Consider the following 22,282-nt stretch of genomic DNA (forward strand, 5'->3'; position numbering starts at 1 on the left):
AGTGAATAGTTTCATAACTTTTAAGATCAAAGGGCGAGTACAGAGTACATGAGGATATGCACAATGCCTTAAAGCAGTTGAATTTTGTTTTCTGAGTGGTTGTCTTCCACAGCTATTGGGTAGTCATAGGAAAAGACTATGAATACATACACAGAGGCACTATTTTCCTTTCAAATCTTCTCTACGGTACTTTATCTTTAGCTGTAAACAAGTTCCAGAAACTAAAAAAAGACTTCTGAATGGGCATGCCTAGAACTATGCTGTTAAGTTTCTTTCAACAGCATTCTTCTCTGTTCTTTTTCTGCCTTACCTGATTTATCCTGTGCTGGGGGTATTGTGCGCCAACACCTTGGTTCAATTCATGTCAGGTTAATTATCTGGAGATGACCTAGCAAGGGAGTCTTTTCTTTATGGTTTCTGTTATCCGTATGACAGTTCTTTTCTCCATTTTAAATACAGCTGACTTCTTGAAAAAGGAAACTTGGTACTGTGTTGAACCATCACTGGTTTCATGATGAGTTCACTGGAGACGTACTTTTGCATTTGTCATCTTCCTTTGACTGTTAGATTTAGAGTTCTTAAAGAGGTTTTTTGGAATACCAAAGAACTGTTGTTGCTTTTGGTAGCAATTATAACTACTGAACTAACTGCTTTTTGTGCTCTAAAACACAGATGAAGTATTTTGTCCTTCAGATTAGTTTATTTGTAGCCACTCCCATTTGAAGGACACAGGATACAAAGTCTCCAGTCTCCCTCAACTTCCTTCCTTTACTGTTTTCCATGGAAGAGTTTGGGAGAATTAATAAACAGGATTTTTAAAAAACAATTGTAAATGATAACTGCATTAGTCAGAGAAAGCAACAAATGAACCATCAATCTTTTATATTTATTGCCTCACTGCTTTGATACTAGAGAAGTAATGTAATTCTGATTTTGCCGGCTGGTAAATTTCTCAACAGTTTTAGTGTGCAGACATGTAAACAGATTAGCAAATAGAATGTCTCTATTTTAGCAAGATCTTGGCCTATACATAGTTTCTCACTGACACTGCCTAACTGGAGTAAAATCCTGTCAAGATAAGAGTCATTATGAGCTATACACATTTTATGTTTCAAAGATATCCATTTTGGTTACAGTAGAAAAAGAAATGAATCTGTAATATCTGAAACATCTGGTGATCATTAAGATCCCTAAAATACTCAAATGTTCCATCAAAGTAATTTCACTGGAACTATTTTAAAGAAGAAAGCAAAGAGCTTGAATTTTCTGTTTCCCCAAACCATCAGGAAGACCACGGGTTCCCAACTGGGGGTGCGAGACGATATTCCGGGGGTGCAAAAACATGGCTTTTCAAAAATATAGTGTATATGCATAATTCGTTGCCGTTATTGCGAACTTTTGTAAGGGGTGCAAGAATATATCAGAAGCATTCTAGGGGTGCGGGGTATAGAAAAAGGTTGGGAGCTGCTGCTGTAGACCAACTGGGAGATCAATGGCTGTGGACCAGTTGGCAAAAATCATCATTTTGTCCAATTAAATCTACCAGGGAGTAACTGCCACAAGTCGCACACTTTTCGGAGGTTTGGTAGTGGGATGGGGCTAAGACAAGGAGGTGCTGCTCTGTAGTAGTGCCTCTCTATAAAGTTCAGGCTGGCTCTTAGTCATTCAGAAACTTTTGAAGACTGAGCTGTTCCAGACAGTCTTCCCCTATTTTAATGTTGCTATTTTTTATCTTTATCCTCACTTATTTTTATCTTGTATGGTTTCACTTCTGGTTTTATCTCTGTTATTGCGGATGTTTTAATTAGTTCACTTCCTATGTTAAGCCAAGATTCTTTTTGATTGTGGTGGCTATAACAAGATGCTAACAAGGGATAACAAGCCTAGCATTTTATAAGTTTTTAATATAACAAGAAAAGAACAGGCTAGAGCAGTGTTTCTCAACCTAAACAATTTTAAGATATGTGGACTTTAACCCCCAGAATTCCCCAGTCAACATGCTACAGATTGCTATCAAAACTCAGATCAAGTGTCTTTGAAATTGAACAGTCACAGACCAATAAAACACAAGTATAAAATTTAAAGGTGCAAAAAAATATATGAAAAAAATAATAATGAGAAAAGGGTATCAATTGGATTCTTCAAATGTTAGCTATTGCTAGAAACTTTACAGCTTCTTTCCAAGCTAGATCTCGTAGAAGGAACATCATAATTTCTTGATCAGATAGCTAACTTTTGTGACACTTAGGTTTATGAGTGCCAGATACCGTGTGTGGTATATGTGTTATTGACTCAACCTCTGCTCTATTCCAGAAACTGATATCTTTGTCTATGATTTCCAATATATGCAAATGGAAGTAAAAAAAATTCTAGGCATCTGGCTTACAGATAAAATGACTGCATCATCCACATATGAAAGAATCAAAATAGGACTATAGATGAGTGTGGGAAGGAGAAATTTTGGCTTAGAAAGGACCACAATAATGTCATTTAAATAAAAATTAAACTATCACGGGACTGGAATATAGTCCCTATTCTGTTTGAAGATGGGAATGGTGAGGACACTGTTAAAATTGGCTCTAATCTGCATGGCAGAGTTTTGATGTAACAAAATGATCAACCTGAGAAAGCAATGATCAATGGATATTATGACTAATTTCCTCCACTGTCTCTACACAGTGAGATAATAAATGGCTTAAATCAATAAGGGTAACATAAAGAGTGCTCCCGGAAGGGCTAAAGTATTAAATGTAAAAGGAATAAAACTGTATGTTGATCAATGGTGGGATATCCTGATCTAAAACCTGCTTGTATTCTCTGAATACATCCAATCTAAAAATTAATAGTACAGAAATTGGGCACTGAGTTTTTGCTAATTATTGATTATAAACTAAGCAGTAGGTTGTCAGGATTTTTGCTAACACATTTCTTGTATATTGGGAGAGTGATAGAATGAAGCCACTCTTTGGCAAGCAATAAAAGTTTTTAATTGCAGTAGACGGGGGGGGGAGGCTAATACAGATGTCCATAACCAGGATTTATTTTTAAAAATTTTGAAAAAATACAGATTTGGGCATGCTCCAGGTCCCTTCTATTAAATGTTGCCATCTGGGGGGATCTGTGCATTTCCTGTCATAGCTCCTGCCTCTAGAACACATTCTCCCAAAGATACAGGGAGCTCTCCTGGGGTTCCAGAAAATTATTAATAGGGAATAAGATCACAGCATTAACATTTTGGCATTTCAACATTAATTTTAGGTATCATGAAATATGCATTGATCCTCCATCATCCAGAAAAAGCTATATGGATCAAAAGTCCCCCCCCCCCTTTTGTAACTCTCATATATTTTCTATTGCTTCTTCCATCTTTTTTTAAACTGTGCTGACAAAAAACCCACAAATTGTGTAATGCATTGTATTGGTAATACTAGACGCTCTCTGCTGGAAGCGCTCTGGAGGAAATAATCTTATTTTTAACCATATTATTAAAAGATAACTTACTGTGTTATTATCATTTCTGTTTACTATTTGAACTGAGAAATGTCTAATTGTAACATACATCAAGCCATAATTTATTCCTTAATTGTTTTGCCTGCTGAATGGGGGTATTATTGTTATTTTTCCTCTGATATTCTATGCAGCCAAAGAAATTTCTTCTCAGAAAATCTGGGGATAAACCAAAAGGAGTATCTCTTCTCAGGAGGCATATGGGATCTCCTGTATTCAAGGTTTTCAAGGAAAAAGTTAAGAATTGCTATTAAGATGTAATATTATTTCACAAATTTACTTCAGAAATAACAAAACGTATTCTGCTGATCTATGTTTTTGTTTAAGCTGGGCACACATTGGCATTTTTGAGGACAATTCTTTTCTTCCTTCCAACTAAATAGCTGCATTCCTTGAAAGGTTATACCTGGGTTAACATTACATTTTAAATTTAAAATATGCTGGTAGACAATATATGACATTCTTTACATCAATTCACTAAAATGCTGCAACTGGACACCACATGGTAATTATACCTCCTACCTTCCTCAGCATTTCTATGGGTTTATATTTCACATCATTCTTAGCTGTCTAAAAAGGTAGGGCAAATCTATATCAAGTTAATTCTATTTCCTGCCTCTATGCAGTTTTCAATCTGCACTGTGACATAATATGTTGGCCGTGTTATTCCTTCCTCCTTCATCTTTCTCTTCTTGCCTCCTTTCAGTGATTAGCTGAGAGATGTAATTTAAAAAGAGAGACAGACAAATAATTGGATGTAAGAATTAAAGGCAACATAGTAGAAAATGGGGGAACAAGAAAATTGCAGAGACTTGTCCTGGCCACAGCTAGGAATCAAGATGACTCAAAAGCATACACACACACACACACACACAAATTAAAAAAAACATCAGGCAAATATTAGTAGCAGAGATGGTTTCAACAAAATTATGTTTCCTTATCCTTTCAACCGACTGCTGAAAATTGGGAACTGAAGTAATTGACAAATAATTTGTTTAGGGATTATTGCCAGATACTTATTTTAAATAAGACATTACTAGGTATGCCTTCTTTTAGAACACCATTTTTACTTAAAGGATAATGGCTGCCTCTGAATTCAAACATAAGCACAACTTCAAAATAAATTATCCTAAAATTAATGGGTTTATTTTCAGGTTTTAAAAAAATGTACTATACTAACAATGCAGCATCACATTTAATGTTCCTTTAATGTAGGAATTCTAACCAACAGAAGCATGAAATCTACTTGTGTAGTGGCCAAAACTAATAGGAGGAGGTTGAGCTATACTCCATCAATATATTCAGTTATAAAATGCAGTAGAAAAATACCAAATGAAATCAGATTAGACCATACAGTAATTCTAAATTTGTCCCTAGAATTTATATGTGACTCCACATAAATCACCCTGAGTAAAAAAAAAAAAAAAAAACATATTCAAAGGAATTGCACAGATGTCTCTGAGAGCCAAAATATCTATTATGAAGCTAGGACAACAAGCTTCCTGGAAGACTCTGACCTCCACGGTCGTAAATTATTCTGGCATGAAAAACTTCCTACCAATATTAGCTGTCATTCTTGAAGTGGTTGTGTTGCCATGGCAATGATCCAAGCCAGAGATCAATGTAATGTCATGGTTCCGACAGACAGAGACAAATAAAGCAGAACTTCGAGGCTTGGAAATTCCTCAAAGAACATGTTTATTAGTTACAAAGTATCGGCATGTCAAAAGTGAAACCAAATCTGAAGACCCCCGTAACAATTCCCCAGTACAAAGTTAAGAAATCCCACCTCTAAAGCTATGCAAGGAACTACATTCCCCAATACATCTTCTTGGCGGGCTTCGCACAAAACGCCCAGCCAGCAGTCTCGGGAGCAGCCGATGATCTTGGTTCCCAGGGGACAAAAGAATATTTTGACTAGCAAAGCACCTGGCAATCCCCCCTCCCACCTTTCTATGTGTCAACCGAAAATGAATAAGGAAAATGGCCACAGCCATACTCATTTTCAAAGTTGATGTGTAACTTCAACGTGCTGAATGTAGATTAGAGAAGTAGGTACATACTAAGATTAGATCCCAACTATTGAACTGATAATTATTGTATCTGTTATTCCTAAATTTATTTTGTATATTCCAAGTCCTAGTGCTATACCTCCCAAAGAGAAATATGCCCTTCTTACTATTATTACTTAGGGACCTAGAGAAAGCATTCAATTTCCAAATTTAAATCTGGATTTTTAATTGATGACAACTTCATTTTTTTATATATATTTCAAGGATAGGGAACTTTTAGTCTGAGGGGCTTTTAAATCTACCTGCAAGGCAATAATTAGAGGCTACCATATCTAACTACACATACCTGGATGACCACTAGATGGCAGCAGAGAGGTTAGAGTTCTGTATCTCTTTGTTAGTCTCAGGTGGTTATCCAGAGTTTTAAGGCCCAGGCATGGCAGACAAGGAAAGGTTTAAAAGAGACCTTCTGCTCCTTTCTAATATCCCTTATTGGAAAATTCCTCAAATCAGTATTCCTCTACATTGCCCCCTATTTCCCATCTTTAAATCATTGCTTGGAAATAATCTTTCAGGAGAATTCCATTCTCTCCTAGAGAATAAATAGGTCTAGTTATCCTAGAGACTAACAATTTCAAATCCAAATAAAATCATTCTTTATTAAGTCATAGACAGCATACCTACAATACGAAAAAGCTGAAAACCTGAGTAATAAACAGGCACTTTAGCAGAAAGAGAGATTCCATAAGAGAGAAGCAGTATACATTTTTTTAAAAAAGGTATTATTGTATTAGAGCAAAAATTAGATGTAATTGACTGACATGAATGTGGTCAGGGCAACACAAAAATAAGACAAGATATTTTTGCATTCCATTGGAATGCCTAAGTTTTTATCTTTGTACTGTAATATTTAATTAATATATATCTAAAGAATTATGTTTAATATTTTTCATTGGCTATTTTCATCATACTGAACCAATTACCATATTTTCCAGAGAAATATCACTTTGAATAGTGAGAATTCAAATAATGCAACCGTTTTGTGGGATTTATTAAGGGTATTAATTGAGACTATTAAATATCTCCTCAGACATATTTTCTTAAAGCTAAACATACAAGGACAAACTGAGAGGGTTAAGTAAGTGTTAATTTCTAGCTTTATGACCCTCCACTCTTTACATGTGTCCACATAAATCTGAACTTACTAAGATTTTTGGGAGGATAAGTACCTTGTGAACTATAGATTGTACTTTTATCATTGGAGCCTAAAATTGTACAGCCATGTCCACTGCTGGCTCCTATGCAGCTTATGATCTTTTGTAATTCTATATATTTGTTAAGCCTCACAATCTGTCATAGTATTGCTCCAACTGACTATTGCTTTTCATTTTTTATAATATTGATATTATATATCATGATGTTTAAGCTTAAGTTTATAATTAGTTTTACATTGCCAAGAATTTCACAATTGTGGTGGTTGTGAAATCTATTAAATAAATCAATAAATAAGGTGTGTAGTCAGAGATCTCTCTTCCTATACTTGTCCATTTGATTTTTTTCCAAAACAGATTTTTTTTGTTGTGAATTAATGGAAATTTAATCAGGAACCCCTAAATATTTCAATTATATTCAATACAGCATCCCTTTGGTATTTGACTCTCATAGAAGAAGAAGGAAAACATTTTCCTGGGGCTCGACTTGATAGAGATAAGCAAAATCCCAATTCAGAGGTTGGTTTGAAGATTCGGGAAATACGCAGCAATCTATGGACTAGTGGAAATTACAGTGGATTTGAATTAGAATTTTTATTGAAAAATACTTGAGCTACCATGACCTTTTTTGCTGTCAATCTCTGTGTATTCTTTGGTTGGCCGCATTCTGCCTATTCAGAAATGGTTATTCAACTCAGTTTCTTCTTTTTCTCCTTTTTGCTTCTTTCAATTTGCCTCTTTTTCTTTAACTTTGATATATGTAATAAAGATGTGAATTCATATTGATAAAAAGGCTCTCATTCTGAAAAAAATCTAACCTTTAGCACAATCTCCCCCTTCCCCCAAAACAGGGAAGAGGTTGTTATTTATCTCCTTGCAAGTAAGATTTCTCTGAGAAAAAATATTCTTCCCAAGAATAGTGATAGATGCAGCCAGGCATTGTGAGGGAAGAATTTAAAATCAACTGGGCCGACCTATCCTAGATCCCTCATTACACACTGCAGATATTTTCAGACCAAAAGGATTGTTGGGAGTTGGCTGCGATATAGGACTTAATATCCCATTTTTCTATTGCGTATCCAATGAATTGGAGTGGCGTATATGTTACAGCTACAATATTATGTTAAAATAGATTAAATAAATATACCATGAAAATATTTTCATAAAATGTCAGTCATCATCAACAAAAGCAAAATTGGCTTGACAAGTCAAAGTATTCCACAAGTTAGGTACAAATCTAAAGAAGTCTAAAATCACAAAGAAGAAGGTCCCATTTTCTGATCAACATATGTCTATCTTAGGTGAAATGCATTTAGGGAACAGTCATATTGCTAAGGGAGAAGATAACTCCATTGGCATCCTGGAATTAAACCATTTTGGTCTTGAAAATTATTTAGTAACATTCTGAACTGACTTAACTACAAATTAGCAAATAGTACAGGCATTGCAGGAAACATATAATACGATTTTAGGAGTGAGTATATATTAATATGTTGATTAAGCCTTCTGCGCCCACTAAAGATTGTGAAGACTATTCTATTGTTCCCAGGTAGGGTATGTTGCTACAGTCCTACCTTGATCCAAAACTGTTATCTATGGACTTCTTAGTTCCAAAAGAATTCTACTTTATTAAAGATAGCAATATTACTACTCATTGGCAATTCAATTATTTTCCTATGGTGCCAAGAACCCTTTTTTACTGCCAAACATGTTGTCTAGAGATATAATGCATAGCATTAAGCATTTATTTCCACATTAATTTGATTGATGAAAAACACTTATAAATCTGCTATGGATTTTTAGTGCAGTAAAGATTGTTGGAGTATATTGTTGAATACACGTTCAGTTCATAGGCTACACATTACGCTTATCAACTGGCAAACATGGGAACACTGCATCTCTAGGTATAATCAAATTCTAATTTCCATTATATCTGTCTGCCAAGCATGATGTATGTGCCCATTAGACATACTGAGTTAAAGCCTGATCATATCCAGACTGGCAAGGATTTCTCATTCCAACTTTACATTATAATGTATCTATATTCCACAGTGCAGCTATCCTAACAAATATCTTCTAAGGAAAACAATTTGGAAAAAAAAGTCTGGAAAAAATACAATTGTTAATTTTATTCCCCAAACAAGGTTTACTATTTTCCTTGCCAATTCTACACTTAACCTTTTCACCATTATCTTCCTAATAAGGAAGTGCCCATTTAACTCTTTACTGGTCTTTACAGTCAACATAGCATATCATTTACAATGATGTAACTGAACAGAAATTTATTAAGTTTCTTTCTTACAAGTCTACTACTCATTTAAAAACATCATTTCATATAATACACAATGATCTGAAACACATTATTTGGGATAAAAAATAAACAAAAAATGTTATTTGTACTTATAGGGGGATCTTATACAGTCTCATTTCTATTTTTAAAATCTTAAATATTCAAAATCCAGCTTCAAAGATCATGATTTTTTTTCTAAACACCCAGCAAGGCACAAATATTTTACCTGCCAAAATAATGCTATGTATTAATAAGTTCTGGTGTTCTTCTTGAATTTTAAGAGCTGAGGAAAATATTTTAAATTCAATAAAGTGAGAAAAACACAATTTATGCTAAAAGCTAATAAAAAAGTGAAGTTTTTAATAAAATAAAAATAAATTAGTTTAAACATATTCTATGCAACAAGAATCACGGTAGCTTTACTAAAAGCTAATATTATGTTAACTTGCAAGTTTCCAGAATTACCAAAATATTAAAATTCCATTCTGGCTTGCCTTAGAGTAGAATTTGAATAATACACTAGAATTGGTATCTTGCTTCTAATTCTATGAAGTTATTAACCTTTAATAATTTGTATTATATATTGTATACATTATAAGAATAAAAAGTGCCAGAGATCAAGTGAAATACTTATATTAATCTGTATTATAAAAATTAAATATCTTAAATTCAATGTACCCAGCAATTCATTCTTAACCTTCTGGATTCTTTTTTGGCTGTTGTTTTCCACTTGGTTCATTATCTCAAGAAGGATACGGAATTATTTAGAGTTGAGTGTATAGCACTGTATAGGAATTTTTTTTAAGTGATTTGACCTTCTGAAATACAGTAATTGTCCAAGTAAATCTAAAGGTTTCAAGAGATCAGTCCAAATATATGTTGTGCTTTAACCTAACCTAATCTGAAGTCTGCCACCAAATGATTTATTTCAAGGCTCACTTCCTTTGTTATCTATCATGGCTATATATATATATAAAAAGTGTTCGAGGAAATAACCCCACACATCCTGAAGGAAAAGCAGGTAGGGGTCATGAAGGAGAACTTGGTCTTAATTCTTCTACTAGACAAAAAAAAACATAAGCACAAAACAATTCAGGTGAATCTATCATATCAGCATGACTGCTCTCACTTGCTGACGTCCACCAAATTCATGCTGGCACGAAAACCGAAATCCCCACGTAGAAAATACATATGCAAAACCCCCTCATGCTCGTTCTCTCCATTACTCCTACTTTCCCAAGTTTAACATGACAGCAAAACCACCTCTCCCCCCCCCTGAATTTATTACAGACATTATTCCCTAAATCAGACACAGATAATAATTTTACCTGGATTCCTATAAATACAATGAATTTAACTACTGTTTTACTCGTAGTTTCAATCTGTAAGAAACAAAAATACTCCATAGTTCCATGTTACAAAACCAATAAAAAGTAAAAATGTATATAACCAGACTGTTATTTTAAATGTATATGCATTATGTATTTTATGTAGAAACCTTATTAATTTTATCTTGCCTAATTAATGTTTGATTACAGATTGAATAATCCTAAATCAAGGCTTGGAATTGTTACCTGCATGTGATTCATATGCAAATTAGGCATTAAAGCTATCCTACCAGTTATGTAAAAATAACAAGGTGACTTGGTGTAAAAATGACTATTAGGTAGTAAGCTAACTGCTATCTACCAACTATAGTGAGATTCTTTTTACTACATCCAACAGCACATCAAACATTAACAAGAAACAGAGGGCTCAGTGGGTGATCAAGACTTTCTAGGATTTAGTCCAGACATTGCCAGTGAACAGAAGTTCATGTTTATCAGACATCTTGTGAAGAGACAATAGAATGGTGGGAAAACTAACTCCAAAGGTATTTGGGAAAGCCTATGTATTTCCATGATTCAAAAAGAATTCTCTGGCATGCAGAAATGTTCAGACAAATCAACACAGATGGAATATAAACAATGCAGCATTACCGTAGCATATTAGTTAAAATAATACAAACAAAATTAAACAAAATAATAAAACTAAAACAAAATCAGGTGGTACTAATTGACCAATTGGAAACTGTCTTATAGCAACAGTTTCCAAACTTTTGTTGAAGGTTCTGAAATTTTATGGGGATTATATAATGGGGGGGAAATGATATTGGCATTATACACACACATACACACACACACACACACACACACACACACACACACACACTGAATTTTCCACACAACAAATAGTATAGGGCTCCTTCAAGCATTCGACTAAGCTTGCATACTCAATAGTGAAGCTGATGGATGGAAAAAAAGGTCAGTGGTTCCCATCGGCCTTTCTTGAAAAGTCCTAAGTATTAAAGGAAAGTCTTGCTAATAATAATTCAGAAAAAAAATGAATGGACCTCTTGTTATTTTCAGCCAACCAGTCTGGCCTCCTAGAACAAGGATTTTTGTTTGTTTGTTTGTTTGACTAATTAATTTACAGGGCTGCCCAACTGCCCACTCACAGTTGGGACTCTGAGTGGCTAAAACTGAATAAAAAACAAGCAACAAAATATTCTAAAATTTAAAAAATGAGAGAAATAAAGACATCTAAAGCCAATCATGATCACTCTCCCCACCCTTATTAGAGCTCATCTAATGCCTTAGCCCAGTGGTGGCGAACCTATGGCACGCGTGCCAGAGGCGGCACTCAGAGCCCTCTCTGTGGGCACACATGCCATGTCCCGGAGATGGCAACTGTCCCTCTTCAACCAGCCATCTGCTAACTCACCGAGGTCGCACATGGCGGGATGCATCCTGGCACGGCTAGTTTCCCTCCCCATCCCTCCTGGCCTCGCATGCTCTCCTTTTCCCAGGCATGACCCACTGCATCGCCTCCTCAGCTGTCGGCTGGCCATCCAGCTCAGAGGCAGCTTCTTTGAACTGATGGCAATGGGCTGCAGAGCCTCAGAGTGCGCCGGTCAAGGGTTCCGCAGGCTGTGGCTACTGATGGACACTGTCAGCCCCCTTGTGCTTGCTAGCCTCTGTGTGCGGGGGCCAATGGTGTCAGGTAGCAGCCACCCATGCCTTGTCCCATGGCAATGGCACCCCACCCTGCCTCATCTCACCCTGCAGGACAAGCCTCTTGTCTCTTGCCCCATCTGCCAGAGACCCCCTGGATCTCCCCCAAACCTGCCCACCCCCCACAGGCATCCTCCCCATGAGCAACATTGAGGTAACCACACTCACCTTGACCACACCCACTCAATCTGCCATGACCACCACAGCCACACCCACTCAGTGGGCCATGTCCACCTGGCACCCGGCGATAAATAAGTGGGTTGCAGTTTGGGCACTCTAAAAGGTTCACCATCACTGCCTTAGCCCAGGAGTCTTCAAACTTGTCCCTTTTATGACTCGTGGACTTCAACTCCCAGAATTCCTCAGCCCTGCATTTAAATTTACCAAAACCAAAGCATGGAACAAAGAAATTCAGCTATATACTGGTGGCTCTCCAGATTTTTGGGAGGCTAAATTGTCTCCAAATCCCCAGAAGTTCAGAATTCTGAAACTATTACACAATGCAGACATCACCAATCAATAATCAAGATTGAAAATATTCTCACACTAGTGATTGATCAACACATGGTGGCTGAAATAATAACTGTAATTCCTCATACATGCCTCCATGTCATCCTCTTCTGGATGACTGATCAATGATTCTGATTTTCATGTTAGAATATTTTATTGTAGGAATATTTTCAAACATGATAGGCATACAGTCTCATAAGAACCCAGTATAGCACTCACTATATTCAAACACACTTAATTGTTTTAAGTGCAAGCTTTAATCACTTTTGATTTGAACCGGTTAAATGTGTTTATTTCATCTAGTTTGCATTCCATACACTGAGCTCCTTAATTGCAGTAAAAAACAAACAAGACTACAGGCACTCAAATCTACATCATTGGTTTTCCCATTGTATTTTTCCTCTAAGGCACTTTAACCTTAAATATTTTATACTTTAATAACATCTTATACATTAATGATTAAGCTGGTCAGTTGCACATGGGATCAATATACACAGTTCACTTTCATTAGTAATTCACATCACAATCCAAACATCTAAATAAGGAGATTCATTTTTCACCATTGTTTCAAACAGCACTAAATATCATAAATATATTAAAATATAATGAGCAAAGTTAGTGTTATATGGACTTCAAAACAATTTGTTCTATCTATGGAAAAATCATACATACATAATTAAGCCACAATATTTGCAATTCAGTTAGAACTTATGCATTCATCTTAAACACTGAACTGTGACCTACTTATTGCAATTTATTTCTGGATTACCTCCTATGTAAAAAAAAACCTCTGAAATTAACATTTTACAAATGTTACAAAGCTGTCTATGTCCCTATAGAAGTCATCTTGTGTAAACACACCCCACCAGCATTTTGCAAAAAAGCAGTAACATGTTCCCAAAATTCCTTATTGTTAGGGATCAACTTATTAGATTTCAAAGCTGAAGGACTTGACCAGTCTGAGCCTCAGCCTGAACTAAAATAATTACCTGAGGACAACGCACCTGGAGATGCATAGGTACCGGTTGAATCACTGATTCAGAACTTATGAACTAGGTAAGGTCCTAAGACCAACAACATATCATAAATTACAAAAGGAAGAGCAGAGGAAATCAGGCAACCTATCTGAAGGAAAGAAATGTGATTCAGCCAATTACTCCAGCTGACAATCAGGGTTACACAAATGATGGCTTTTGTGACTGGTTTTATGTGGCAACCAACATTCATTTGTTGTTGTTGGATTACTTGAAACCTTGAACTTGGATTTTCCTGAACATGGTATTTTGTTTCCCCTTTCTGGGTTTCTTTTCCTAAAATAACATTGGTGCCCAATTTCTGTGCAGCAAGCTTTGAATCTGCAGCATGCTTTGCATTATTGTGGTGAAAGACTTAGACTGCATTAAGTATTAAGTTTGTTATCATAAGCTGGCTGTTTGTATCTAATTTAACCAGTAGCACAGAACATTTATGTATCACAGGGACAAAATGCTGAAGATCCCTAAAGTTGTGTGGAGATAGTTCCTTATCACCAGACCCTCCTGATCCTCTGCTTATCTTATTATTGCTTCTCATTCACTTTCCCTACATAAGCAAGCACTCAAAGAAATATGAAAACACAGCATTTCTTTTATATTTTTGATTACTCTGGGAAGTAATGTTGAGCCCAATGAATGAGGCATGAAAATAAACAGCAACAAAGTGAGAACATTGTTTGAAAGCTCCAATTTGCCCTAAACCTAGACTCTCTCATTTTTCTGCTCTATCTACCACTCAAGACAGCAGCACCTGAAATCCTTTACTATGCAAACTATCTGTAACTTTTTCCCACCAGTAGGTAATCTCATAAAACTGTCATTTTTAAATAACATAAAATTATTCAAAATTTATGTCCACTTTATTTTACCTTTTTATTATCCATTAAGTGCATCTCTTCACCCAAACTGCTGTTGTAAGATTCTTATGGGATTCATTTTTAAATGAGTAAAGTGCAGTATTTAGTGATTTTAGTAATCATGTATAAATGAGTATTTAACCGGTTTTTCTAGGAGGGCCATAAATAGAAAAATATAATAACCCCAAACATCACTGAACAGTAACCAAGCACTGTGTAATATTACGGAATTCGGAAGGAAATAGTTAAAGTTACAAAGCACTCATATAAACAGTAAACTCTACAAAGAAAACTCCAATGGGATTGCACCCCCTTTGTTTCAAAGGGAACAATGTCAAAACATGGTCTTTTCCTATATAAGTACTAGACACTTCCTGTTTCAATATGTTACGCAATCACAGATGACAATACAATTAAATAAGTTAGTAAATTCCCTCTTGTGTAGAGACATTTTGGCCTACAACTGCAGACACAGTGTGTTCTGCTCAGATGACTCTGGCAAGATCTGAACAACAGATAGGTGCCTAGTTACAGAAAAAGGAGTTTCCATAAATATCATCAAACATGGTTTACTATTTGACTTGATTTAGTTTTCCTCCTGCTAATGCCACTGCAGTCTCAGCCTCTGTCTGTCTGTCTCTCTCTCCCCCCACCTCTTGTTTGTTTGTTTTTTTAGGGAAAGGGTGGTGTTTCTTGGTCTTATTAAAATGCACTTTACCCTAAAATTATATTAGAGATATAATGCCATGATACATAGTAGAAAGTAAGCAATTCTGTAATAGCTCTCATTGCCAAGGTAATGTTTGTCAGTTTCAGGGGAGAATGCTTGTAGACACATTCAAATCTACAGATATTAGGGAAGCTGAAAAAAGTACTACTAAATTCTCATATTTAACCTTCCCCAACCATAAAAAAAACACCTACAACACAGAAAAGTATAAAATGAAATATATTAACTTGGATGTATTTTTTTTCATTAAATAAAGAAATGGAGTGTATATCTACTTTTCTGAAGTTTAACTGGCCTCATCAAATTAAAAAAAGAAACCACCACATCACAGGCAAAATTATGACAAATTGCAAAGCACTTTATTTTTGCCCAGAATTAAAATGTTTAGTTTGTATGTTTCTTTTTTTTTTTTTTTTTTACTTTGCCACACTGACTAGGCAGTCTGGGAATTACAGTTTCCACACATTTAGAGGCCACCAGGTTTCTGAATTTTACCTTAAGGTAATTGCCCTCTCCCCACAGAAAGAAAAGGACAGACAGAAGTAGTCCTGGGACACTCAATGAAAATATTTTCCTCCAAACTCAGTTTCAAATTATTTTTGTGATATGGCACAAAAGAAAAATGCTAAAAATTTCACATGATGCTGCCAAGCTCCATAGCAGGCAAATCTTTAATTCACTGCATATAATGAGAATCTAAGGGACTGGTTTGGACAAAACTCAGCAGCACTTTTTCATGCGGCTGCTGACAAAAACATGATCGCCAACATGATCGCCAACGTCCGATAATGGATATGGCACAAGAAGAAGAATGAGAGTAACTTGTGAAGCTACAAGTAGGACCATGATTTGCATGCAATATTTTTTTCCACAATTAAGGGGTAAGGGGAAAGGATGGGGGAGAGTGTTCTCATGTATGATGTTATAGTTTTTATATTTCCCACTTCAAAATGTTGGGAAACTGCAGCTATTTGCTGATATGAAGTTATGAAAGGGGTTATACGGCCACAAGAAAAGGCATTGGTGGCCACTTGCTTTGTAAGTAGCCTGCTTTGGGGGTAGCTTAGTCCCCTGAATTCCAGATAATAAGTCTCAGAAAACTACTCCCAAACACTGAGCGATGCAGGTCCTATCCATTGGAGGGCCACCCATTTTATACCAGTGACCCCCTTCTCTGCTGCTCTCATTTCACAGAAAATACCCACAAAAATGTCCTGCCATTTAACCCATAAAATACGTAGGCAACCCAAATATTAAAGTATATTTTTCTTGCTTTTTATCTGCAGTGCCTAATAATGACATGTCTGTAGGGGAGACACATAGTAAATGATTCCATTACAACCTTTCCAAAATGGTATCAATAGCAAAAGCTATTCAGCCAGTAAATAGAAGTATAATTCCCACAATATTTTGAAGAATTATGGCATGTTCTGGAAATCTAACATTATATTCATATTCTGCCGGACTCTTTCCCCTTCTATTTTTTTTAAATGGCAAATGAGAAGGTGGCATGCGATGAAGGAGAGGTCTGCTTCAAACAAAACCTGTAATTCCGTAAATACTTTGACACAGATCATTAGGGCATTTTTTAAAAAATAATGGGGCTACAATTCAGGGTTGTTGTTGTTTAGTAAGTATGCCTGCCTAATGAAAAATAAAACATATGAAGAAAGGATGCAGAAATTGGGTATGTCTAGTTTAATGAAGAGAAGGACGAGGAGGGACATGATAGCAGTGTTCCAATATCTCAGGGGCTGCCACAAAGAAGAGGGAGTCAAGCTATTTTCCAAAGCACCTAAAGGCAGGACAAGAAGCAATAGATGGAAACTAACCAAAGAGAGAAGCAACCTAGAACTAAGGAGAAATTTCCTGTCAGTTAGAACAATTAACCAGTGGAACAACCTGCCTCCAGAAGTGGTGAATGCTCCAACACTGGAAGTTTTTAAGAAGAGACTGGACAGCCATTTGTCTGAAGTGGTATAGGGTTTCCTGCCTGAGCAGGGGGTTGGATTAGAACAGAGATCCCCAACCCCCAGTCCGTGGACCGGTACCGAGCTTTGGCATGCCAGCAACCGATCCGCACAAACAATCAAAGCCCCATCCATGGGATGCAGGCAGCACACAAAACCATGCACTGTCTGGTCTGCCAAAAAATTTTTCTCTATGGAACCAATCCCTGGTGCCCTAAAGGTTGGTGACCTCTGGACTAGATGACCTCCAAGGTCCCTCCCAACTCTGTTATTCTGTTATTAAATGGCATACAAGTAGTTTAAACAAACACACAAAATATATAATTAAAAAAACACAAGAGAACAAATAAAGTCAAAACCCCACACTGGGGAATGCAAAAACATAGAAAACATTAAAATATAATATTGCTAAGCAGTCTCACAAAATGGCCAGATGTGCCATATTTTTAAAACCTGTAACTTCTACTACTGGTATTATTGAACATTTTGTCAACATGTCCAGACTGTGCTCTCAAAATTGCAATACGTATCCAATATAATGAACAAATAAAATGCATTCAATATGTCAAGGATTACTTCCCATTCTCAATGAGATACCAAAAGTGTGGATTATGCTATGAAGTGGCAATAGTCATCAACTTTGCTCCCCTACCCTTCCAATTCTCGATGCTCCTTCAATCCCGCACGGAAGGAGGAGTAGGGAAACTGGGGAAAGAAGAACAATTAGTTTTGCCTCATCTCTTCCTATTTCAGAGAGTTCTCAGCAAATCCAATTAAGGTAATGTTCCCACTGGAAGAAAAGAAGCTGGAAGCATCACTTCATAAAAAGTGTCTCACACCTGCGAACATCAAATTATATCAGATTATAAATAAGTCAGTTTAATCATAAAGAGTTTCTGGAAGAGCATCAGATGCATCATATAACATTGGTAAAAAATCTAGTTGCTTTCCAGCCTTTTTGCAAATTTTCACTATGCCGTCATGTCTGAATTTTTTAAAAATAGAGCTGACTGCTGATAAGATGTGCTGCTGAACCTACAGTTCTTTCCAATTTTAATCCACAACAATATAATAGGACTGAGTAATCCATAAATAAACCTGAGAAGAACATAAAAATATAGAAATAACCCTGATCTGACCAAAGTCCATGTTAGTCCAGTGATTTGTTGATCACAGATGCTTCAGATGTCCTCACAAGCAGGAGACAAAGAGATACCTCTCTCCCACTGATATTCTCCTACAATGCTACTCCCAATCTGAAAATAACACTGAATTTCAAAACAAATGGTCCTCAATTGACCTGCCCTCCCTGAATTTACCCAATCTCTTTTTTTAACACCTTCCTAACTTACTGCCAATCATAATGCACCACAACGCACCAGAAGGCAAGACAAGAAGCAATGGATGGAAACTAATCAAGGACAGAAGCAACCTGGAACTAAAGAAAACAGTGAGGACAATTAACCAGTGGAACAGTGGAACAGCTTGCCTTCAGAAATTGTGAGGTTTTTAAGAAGAGACTGGACAGCTACCTGTTTGAAATAGTATGGGGTCTCCTGCTTGAGCAGGGGGTTGGACTAGAAGACCTCCAAGGTCCCTTCCAGCTCTATTCTGATTGATTGATTGATTGATTGATGTTAAAAGAGAATCCTTTCTATAAGCATAATTGTAGATACCTTATTTCTCCCTTTGTTTCTTTTTCTCATAAGATGGGGTGTCAAACTGGGGGCCGGCAGGCCGGATGAGTCATGAACAGGCCACACTCACTTCAGTTCCGCAAAGGCAAAAAAAGTCACAATGCGTCACGATACGTCACATGACACGATCGAGTTTGACACCCGTATCATAAGATGTTCGATGCTCCTCATCAACTTAATTTCTCTGCTATGCACTTATATAATGACCAGAACTGTACCAGATATACAAAGCTTTGTATAATCAGGACATTGCAACATACTTTCAGTTTTTTTCTTAGTGATTCCCTAGCACAGAATTTTTTTTTGTTTTGAAATAGAGACCTGCTGAATGCTTACTAATCTTCTCCACTGAGCTGCCCAATATAAATCCACAACATTTTCCTTGTTACAAAACCATCTGTGTAGAAATGGAGTCAGGTTGTTTGTTTGCTCCAAATGGATCACTTTAGACTTACTTAAACTGAATTGCATTTGCTACTTGACTTAAAATTTCTTCTGTTGAAAGAGATCCTTTTGGAACATTACTATCCTGAATATCACCTGCAAATTATGTCAGTCCCTTTGGTTGCCCTACAGATTATGTACTTAGATTTAACTTACATTTAATCAACTTACATTTAAGATGCTCCTGTCCACTGCACATGCCAGCTTGACTCCAAGATGGTTTAAGACCAAGAGGTTTTTTACATAAGTTTGAAGGTATTCGATCTGGTCTACAGGTAACTACAGCCTTCCATTGAACAATTATCCACCTACTATAGTTCCCACCTTTCTATTTCAGGAAAACAATTGTTTTTCTTCTTGTGGGCAGGTCTTCCTGGACAGATACGCTTTTATAAGTGTGTGAGTGTGTATGCATAATCTGTACATACACAAAAATTACAAACAAATAGCTTTATAAACAAAAGTTGTTAAATATAGACCCACAAGGTTATCAAAATACAGATATATCCAGGCACTAGTGCCTTTTAAAAATCCAGCAAGCACTCAAATGTTTCCAGTCCCTTTACCAGAACTACTGAAATAGCAAGGTGGTTAAGATTTTTGCTTTAGGGAGGGAGGGAGGGAGGGAGGGAGGGAGGGAGGGAGGAAGGAAGGAAGGAAGGAAGGAAGGAAGGAAGGAAGGAAGGAAGGAAGGAAGGAAGGAAGGAAGGAAGGTTGGTTTCCAGATTTTGGTTAAAAAAATAAATCTAGAGTTTTTACTATTTGATCAGTCACATGAGATATAAGAATTTCATTTCCAGCTTCAAAATAGTCTAAGCAAACTTATGTCCAAACTATTTTATACTCTGCATGACTAATCAAATACTTAATATTAATTACAAATACAGTGTAACTGCTAATATGAGCAGCTTTCCATTCTATAAGTCACCTTGTGTTACTTTGAACAATTAGTTATTAGATATTTTAATTGGCATACCTAATAAAAGAATCGTGACCAAGCTCAAATTATCCTACTTTGGACACCTAACTCTCTGCAGAAGGTTCCAGTGCTGAGGGAAAAATCTATCTATATGATTGCTAAGTACTGACACTTAGTGAATGTCACATAACCAATCAATCAATCATTCAATTATTTCCATAGTGATTGGATATACTAGTGAAAAATAAGTCAAGTTATATTAATAATATAACACAGCAATAAACATTTTAAAAAATCTGTTAGAATGGATCAAATTTACTGTACTAACCAGACACATACCAATGTTTATACAATTAACTGGAAACTTTAAATTCACTTTCCTACAGAGAAACAACTTATTTTAAACAATTCCAGTCACTTCAAATAAATCTGTTTCAGGAAATGATAAAAATATGTTTAATATCAATGCCTATCCAATCAGGAAGACAGAAAAAAAATGGGGCGGGGGAGGTTTAAACTTTATTTTAATCTTTTACAAAGTTAGTACTTTCCTTCCTCTAAATGCTTCTCCTTCAAACAGCTATCCAGTATTTGAAGGGAAAAAAATGTAACTGAAGTGCTGCATTACTCTGGCAGCAGACCAAAGATCCTTCTTATGTGTAAGACAAACTGCATAAAATCTAAAGTGCATGTAATCTATGCCACTTGGAGAAAGAAAAGAAAGGAATGACTTAATTTGATAGCCGGTCAAATCCTTCAAAGAATGTCCAGGCGCTGTGCAATGTGATGTCATATTGTATTTTTACACCACCTTAATAAAATTGTTGGCTATGATGACTTTATATCAGTTCATTTCAAACTAGAGATATTTCAACTCACATGCGTTACCTATTACATTAAGCTAGAAATAACCTAAAATATATTAGTAGTTATATCAAAGGATCACTCAGCTGTGGGATTTATTCCCTGAGAATAATACATCCAATTTTAAGCAAGTTTGAAAAAAGGGAGCAAATAGACAATCTCTAGGAAAAACATCACAATGATGCAAAGTTATACAATTAAATATGGCAAAAAATAGTTCATATAGAAAAATTATCATCCTATTTCTTTGTGCTACTGTATCAACAAATGGAGAACCAGCTTGGTGTAGTGGTTAAAGCTTCAAGCTAGAAACTGGGAAAAGGTGAATTCTAATCTCGTCTAAGGACAAAGCTAGGAGACTTTAGACCAATGATTTTCTATCAGTCCTAGGAAGGAAGCAATTGGCCAACCACTGCTGGAAAACCTTGCCAAGAAAATTGAAGGGACTTGTCCAGGCAGTCTCTAAAAAACGGACACAACTGAATGGAAGAAAAAAAAAAAAATATCATCAAATAAGTAAATTATTTGATGAACAAACCTTTTGCAGAGAATTTGTGTTTGCTTAGCCAATGCTAGCTATTCTTAGGTTAATAGCAAAATTTCCACTGATCTTTGAATTTGGAAATATACCTTCATTTCAGTATGCACCAGAAGAAAAAGTGTATACCACAGAAATAAATGACAAAAAAGGATATAAGCACATGGTCCAACTTTCATATGTAACACACTAGTATGAAAAACCATTATTAAAACAGCATTCCTGTGATTTTGAAATTAATTCAGTACTCTTTCCCCAAATGCTATCAAATTAAAGATTGTGCAAGGTAGTTAAAACGGGACATCTTGTTTTATACAGTAGGAAAAGAGGCAAAACAAACTCATTCATTGCTAATGAAAATTACTGAGGAGAACAGTTCAAGAAAATCCTAACTCCCTCAGTGTAGATCAGCTGACTTCCTGCCCATTTACTGATTGTACAGCTAAGATGCTAAGTTTCACTTGATGAATAGGATCTGGGAGTTTCTGACAAGGGAGACTGCTGCATATGGTCTCTGATTATCTCTCATCTAGAATATTATAATTGTCTCCTCACAGGCGTTCCCAGTTCTGTTCTGCATCCTCAGATCTCAGTCCAGAAGATTGCCATTTGGGTTGTTCACATACTTCCACACGATTCTCATGTC

At 36.1% G+C, this 22,282-nt stretch overlaps 1 protein-coding gene across 5 annotated transcripts in view; it reads right to left on the minus strand.

Annotated features, from left to right (window-relative positions):
• Nucleotides 1-22,282, minus strand: part of HECW2 (HECT, C2 and WW domain containing E3 ubiquitin protein ligase 2) — a 155,138-nt gene that overhangs the window by 87,998 nt on the left and 44,858 nt on the right. Inside the window, exon 1 of one of the 5 annotated variants that reach the window (XM_039347960.1) lies at nt 311-610. The exons of the other annotated variants lie outside the window; for them this stretch is intronic. The gene's annotated coding sequence lies outside the window, so the exon portion shown is untranslated. Of the gene's footprint in view, nt 1-310; nt 611-22,282 lie in introns of those variants that run through there. 5 annotated transcript variants of the gene reach the window in all.

The sequence above is a fragment of the Crotalus tigris genome, unplaced genomic scaffold (genome assembly GCF_016545835.1).
Source record: "Crotalus tigris isolate CLP2741 ecotype Arizona unplaced genomic scaffold, ASM1654583v1 scf7180000018105.1476442, whole genome shotgun sequence".
NCBI classification, from domain to species: domain Eukaryota; kingdom Metazoa; phylum Chordata; class Lepidosauria; order Squamata; family Viperidae; genus Crotalus; species Crotalus tigris.